General features: G+C 36.6%; 1 protein-coding gene across 2 annotated transcripts in view; it reads right to left on the bottom strand.

Annotated features, from left to right (window-relative positions):
• Positions 1 to 4,432, bottom strand: part of LOC107675105 (zinc finger protein 239) — a 10,497-nt gene extending 6,065 nt beyond the window's left edge. The window contains exon 1 of one of the 2 annotated variants that reach the window (XM_016469329.1): positions 4,355 to 4,432. The gene's annotated coding sequence lies outside the window, so the exon portion shown is untranslated. The remainder of the gene's footprint in view (positions 1 to 4,354) is intronic. The other variant, XM_016469338.1, reaches the window with a different exon arrangement.
• Between the last annotated feature and the right edge of the window lie 2,122 nt (positions 4,433 to 6,554).

The raw sequence follows: 6,554 nt of genomic DNA, 5'->3' as shown, positions 1-6,554 counted from the left end.
AAATAGGCATTTTCAAAATGATATAATAAATGATCTGTGGAGTATTTTGAGCTGAAAATTCACAGACACACTCTGGGGACACCGGAGACTTATTACATATTGTAGAAAGGGACATAATCGGTGCCCTTAAAGGATTAGTTTACTTCCAGAGTAAAAATTTCCTAATAATTTACTCACCCCTATGTCATCCGAGATGTTCATGTCTTTCTTTCTGCAGCTTCAAAGGACTCTACACGATCCCAGCCAGTGTTGGGTAAGTTACTTTCAAAAAGTAATTAATTACTATTACTAATTACATCATCAATATTGTATTTAAATTACTTTAGTAATTCTGAAAACTGAAAAGTAATTTAGTTACTCAATGAGTAACTTATTCAAATCGCTAATTAGGCTACATTCCCTATAAAGACTTAAAATTTTTACAAAAAATGTAACCTTCTTTGGTTAACAAATAGAAATACTCTGCAAAATATCTGAATAACAAAAAAGCTTAAGAAAAGTTATACAATACATTTCAGTTTGGCAAGATGTTCAGGAAAAGCCCAACTAGTAAAATCCGTACAGGTTTATGTAAAAATAACACGTTAGCTAATGTAGGTAAGAATAAATGACAGAAATGATCTCCTCTGCTGAATAAAGCCGCGTCAGATCGCGCTGTTCTTCTGAGGTAAATTCGGGCTAATTCCTCATAGCAGGTCTTCTTTCAAAAACGATGAAAACTAGATGAATCTTGATTTTTTTTTAATCTATTTTTTGTATCTAGGTGAGGGCGTTTGCGTGCAGGTGACTGCATATAATGAGCTCATATACGGGAAAGACTGTACCTCGCTTTAGTTTCATATGGATTACATAATCAGAGAATATTCGTTTTCGATTTGAATTCGTTCATTTAAAAGTAGACACTTCAAGCTTTCTATAGACATATTTCTCATGTCTCTGTTTCAAGTATTCGCTGAGTTTGTGATGCGTAGAAAGTTGCTCACGGAGACCGAGACGGCAGAAAGCGCACCCTGTTTGTTTTGTTTATTTTACAAAAGCACAATGTTTTGTTGTTATTGTCAGTGTACACAAATAAAAGTAGGCCCTTTTTAGATTCGATTGATTGTAGTCTTATCTGTATCTGAGTATTTAATGTTTCTCTGTGAATCAGGAAAAACTGAAAGTGAATGCGCTGGCGCGCAGAGGGTTGAAGACGCTGCACTCAATTTTATCTTTAGACTGTAAATTTAGATTTCAAATTCAATATTGATTTTAGAACTGTTTAAATTATTTACAGTATGTAATGCAAGTACTTTATAAGTACCTGTAATTCAATTACCTAAAAGTTAACAGTAGTCTCTTACTTTAATTAAATTACTTATCCACTGAAAAAGTAGAGTTACTTAGTAACGCGTTACACCCAACACTGATCCCAGCCAAGAAATAAGGGTCTCAAAAACCTTAATTTCTTTGCGACTGAAGACAGAAAGACACAAACATCTTGGATGAGTAAAGTGAACTACTCCTTTAACGCCCCCTCAGGCAGGACATTCTAATTCACAAATCACACAGAACATGTTTTTGCTTTGAAAAATGCAAGACACGGCAGTGGAGTTTGAAAAAAAAGTATTTTTTAAACTTTTAAACGTCTTTTGACTTGAGCACTCGAGACACTGCAGTGGAGTGGAAAAGCGTGTGAAAAACACTTAACGTGGCTTAATGTTCTCAAACAACCAGGGAAGATCAGGGTTTTTTCTCACGTTTCACTTGTCATAAACACTATACTTCTAAGACAATAGCATCGTAATCTAAGTGGATATTTTACGCTTAACGTGGCTTATGTACGGAGCCCCACAAATGACATGCAGGAAAAAAAATAGCCTAGGCCTAAAGTTTGAGCACAACTTACTATCTCGTTTCCTCGTACTGAGTAAATTGTGCGCATGATATAAAAGTTTGTTCGCTCGATTTGATTCAACTAAAAACGTGGCCACAATTTAGAAAAACATTTGTGCTTGACTAAAATTGAAATTAATAGCTTACATTGTGAACTTACAATAGCAGAAATAAGCATTTTTATTGAAAGTAAAGGTCCATGTTTAAAAAAAATATAAATCAATGAAATTAGAAAAAAACATTTAAGAGATTGTTGATTAATTTAATTTTATACATTATGTTACAAACAATCATTTAAAGGTTTAATGGGTTTTAAATTGGTTCTTTGATTCTTTTGTAATGTGGGTTTGGTGAAGTTTACACATGTGTCCTCCAAATTGACCCAACTAATCAGTTTATACATGAAGAAGAAATTAATTTGTTTCGTCAACTCCACACCAACACCAGACTCCAAGTTTGGTGCATTGTTCAGGTAAACTATGCACGGCGTGTGTCATGTGAGTACTAAACGGAGATGACTTATTCCTGTCCTATTGCCCTTAAACTGTCAAATACACACAAGGTTATATCAAAACCACATAAACACAGCCGATTATGTATGTGAATGTAAACAGCTGGGAAAGAAATCGCAAGTGTATCTGTGAATTAAAGTGCTGTGCAGTATGTGCTGCTGCTGCTGCTGTCTGTGCTGTAAATGTGAGTCAAACAACAGAAGACAAAGAGAAAATCACTCACTGCTCTCGCCTGAATCACTTTAGCAGCTGTTAGATTATTTCTCAGACACTTCTCAGTCCCTTCACACAGCTGTGAGAAGAGTGAGGAGCACTGTCCAGAAACTTCTCCAGAGTTTACTGTCCAAGCTTCAGCTTTTATAACCAAAGACCAATGCAGATAACATTAAATAAATGTTTCTTTTCATCAGGTAAGATAGATATTGATTGTTAATCACTCAAATCCCTTTATTTAAAATCTCTAGGCTACTTAACCGTCAGTCTTGCATATCTGCCATGTTTGTAGTTCTTTAACACGTTTTACTGGTGTTTGTAGTTCTGACTGAATCAGTTAGTTGTGGGCAATGTTAGCTGTTAGCGTGTGCACAGATCTGCACTTCACATTTACACTGGAATTAGTAAACCATCTGGGAACCTTTTGGATACTCATTTCAACTTACTACGATCTGGGACACACTACTAATTGCAAATATAGGATGGATAGTATGTGAATTGGGATGCAGCAACTCTTGATTTATGGAGAAAATAACAATTTTTACCATAATAGGGTGGTTGTGTACACACCGCGGACACATAATTATGTTAAAAACAATATAAAAGTGAAATTTGCATAATAGGTCCCCTGTAAACGGACTGCAGCCCTTTAAACCTGCTGCTGCCACTCTCTGATTTTGACTGAATAACTTCAGTAGCTTTAAAAAAAAAATGACTGTGTAGCCTATTTAATTCATACAATCAAGACTATGCACCATTTTATTTTTACATCTGATTATTCAGCAACTGCATCATTTTTATTAAAGCTACTGAAGTTATTCAGTCAAAAGCAGAGAGTGATTTGCTGTTTTTCTTTGGTCGTTTGATTAACATTAAGGACACCGACAGCAGCAGGTTTATTAGGCTGCTGTCAAGACCAATGTATTTATACACATCTGATTTGCTCCCAACTGTTTTCATTCATTATGTTTGACATAATTTTGTGTGTATTTGACCATTGTAGTGAAATAAGCTTGGAAAAGAGAACTCAGTTCAGCACCCTGACATGACAGGCGGCTTCAAGTGCGAGTTTTTTCATGCTTATTGCTTATTAATAACTCTTTTTAGCATCAAGCATGTCTCTCTTTTGATTTTTTTCATTCATGCATGTTTCTTGAATAATAAATATACTGATACCTTCCATAATTAGCAGGGTCCACATGAAATTAAATTTATTCAGAAGTTTAGAAATAAATAATGCATATACTTTATATTGGTATATCATGGTCAATATAATATCTAGGCCATTTTGGATTTATTATAAAATTATAACAACTTTTAGTACTTTTACACTCGCGTTTGTCATTCCTGAAACAGTATACGTGGATATTTGGTCCGCTTAGACAAACAAAACTTTTCTTCTAACTGTGACTGGATTATGCAGAGAAACCGAGCCAAGGGCGCTCTGCAGCTGATTTTGACAGTTGACCGGAAATGACTTAACGTTAACTGTGATCTAAAACCAACTGAATGCGTGAGAGTAAACACTTGATGATTTAAAACTGGGAGCGATTTAGTTTAGATCTAACTTAGCCTGTCGGCTTCCCCTGTTTATTAATCCATCAGCTTAGTACAAACAGCAATTGTCAAGTGAAGGGATTATGTATTCAGAGCGTTTTTACAGAAAGTGATAAAGTGTATTTAAATAATGTTTCGTGTCTTTAAAGAAATCGGAAAAAACAAGTTTACTGTTCGAAAATAAAAAGTACGCCTACCTGCTTGTTCTGCGATATGAACGCGGCTGTGCTGCTGCTGTTCCTCCTTCTGTTTACTACAGTTTCACGATGTGTTGTTTGCACTTTATGATCGACGTCTTATCTGTCCAATCGCAGGCCGTTTACGCGAGCTCTTAGCCAACCCGTGCACGGGGGCGGGGCGCGAAGGGCGGTAAACGTGACGCGGAGTTGCGTCGGACTCTGATTGGCCTTTGAGCCTCATGAATGGTAATGATTGGCTAAGCGGTAAATTTGAAAACAGTTTGTCGTTGCAAATACGCAGTTACCACAGCGGGGCTAGTCAGCGGTCAAAACAGTCAATATATCTCCAGCTTTTTAAGGGCTTAATAGTTGTATCAAAGAGGTTTAAATGAGTCTAGTTTAACCGTAAACATTTACCCTCGGACTTTTTGCGTTCAACAAGAAGAAACGATGGACATTAACTATTATTTTCAGTGAGTAGCATGTTAGCATGCATCAGGGAGCGCATTCGTCCAGATAATATTTATGATTCAGGTCCCCATCACTTCGTTTATTGTTTTTCTCACATGATTTCCGTGATGTTTTTATTCTCTGTAACAGAACTGTTTGTTTTCCGTCTCTACGCTGGTAGAGCGTTTTTCTAACTCACTTGTACAGTATGAGAGCAAATTTCTGTCATCGCCTGCTGCTGCTGCTGCTTCGCATAGTGTTCAAATGTATAATGTATGCTATGTAAGGATTTATTACATGATATTTACACTGGAGAAATACAGTAAACCAGGTCTGGCCATTGGAAATGTCAGGAAACTGCGTCGTCTTGTGTCATTGCCGTTGTTCTGACAAATAATGCTACCTATCAGATTATGCTACCAACACTGTATTTATCCTACTGTAAGGGTAGGTGTACATGTTAATAAAGCCTCGCACCTTATTAATATCATTCTGGAAGCTAAATCTGATAGGTAGCACTTTTTGCTATCAAATTATGCTACCACCTGTTTTAATGGGAGGTAGCACACCGTTCATCATCTGCTTTCACTGATCACCACTGCAGGGCCTTTGAGCTGAGCGTGCGCAGCTATGCTGGAGAAGACCCGCTGGATGCCTGGGATAAGTAAGAACACCTTTAATGTCTTAATTATGCTTTCAAAACCTTCCCCATTTCTGCCTGTTACTCGTGGTCAGTGTTGGGGGTAACGCGTGTTACGTAATCAGATTACTTTTTTCAAGTAACTAGTAAAGTAACGCCTTACTTTTTAATTTACAAGAGAATATTTTTCAAATAAGTAACGCAAGTTACTTTTTATTGACTGACAGCTCTCCTGTCCCCATGTTGAGAGAAATCAGATGTTACTGTAGTTCTAAAATAAATATGAATATGCATTAATTCATCTCACTCACACACAAAAAAAACAGATTCAGTATTCCTCAAAATGAATAAAAATAATGCAACTCAGAATATGACGCAAACCTGCAATAATTAAATGTTAAACAACACAAATATGCTTTATGTATTTAATCCCATTCTATTAACCAATGTCTTTGCTTCTGACCTTCGATGATCCAGTTCAACCGTACTAATAAGCACAAATTACTCTAGACAAACATGTGTGTCTTTTTTTATTGCTGAAGTGTGTTGAATGTCTTCTTCTGCATTCTACTGTACGGACGTAAATTTACTTTCCCTTCAGCCTGAGGCTTATTCATTTCACTTTTGGTGTGAAAAGGCTTTTATATTTGCCAAAAATATAACTTTTTTATTGTAAAAACAAACAAGCAAGCCCTGTCCAGATTTAAAAAGTAACGCAAAAGTAACGTAACGCATTACTTTCCATAAAAAGTAACTAAGTAACGTAATTTAGTTACTTTTTTATGGAGTAACGCAATATTGTAATGCATTACTTTTAAAAGTAAGTTTCCCCAACACTGCTCGTGGTTTGTGCTGTGGCAGGTTCTGGAAAGCTGATCCTATATTTACCCGGGTCCTACTTCTTGCCTTATCGTTCCGCAGACGTTTTCCTCTTTTTTTTTATCCGCCATCTCTATCTTTCTGTCGCTCGGCTCCGCTAATGTCCGTCCCATGCACAGAATGTTCTCTCCTCCACATCATGAGTAGACACGCCCCTTACTGCTGATTGGCTGTAAGTTTGTTTTGCTAGTCGGCCCGAATCAGTTTTCTAAAGCGTTTTTGAAAAAACGCTTACCCCACCTTTAATGA

The sequence above is a fragment of the Sinocyclocheilus anshuiensis genome, unplaced genomic scaffold (assembly GCF_001515605.1).
Source record: "Sinocyclocheilus anshuiensis isolate Anshui unplaced genomic scaffold, SAMN03320099.WGS_v1.1 scaffold1431, whole genome shotgun sequence".
Taxonomy (NCBI): Eukaryota; Metazoa; Chordata; class Actinopteri; order Cypriniformes; family Cyprinidae; genus Sinocyclocheilus; species Sinocyclocheilus anshuiensis.
This window is presented reverse-complemented; position numbering and strand designations above follow the sequence as displayed.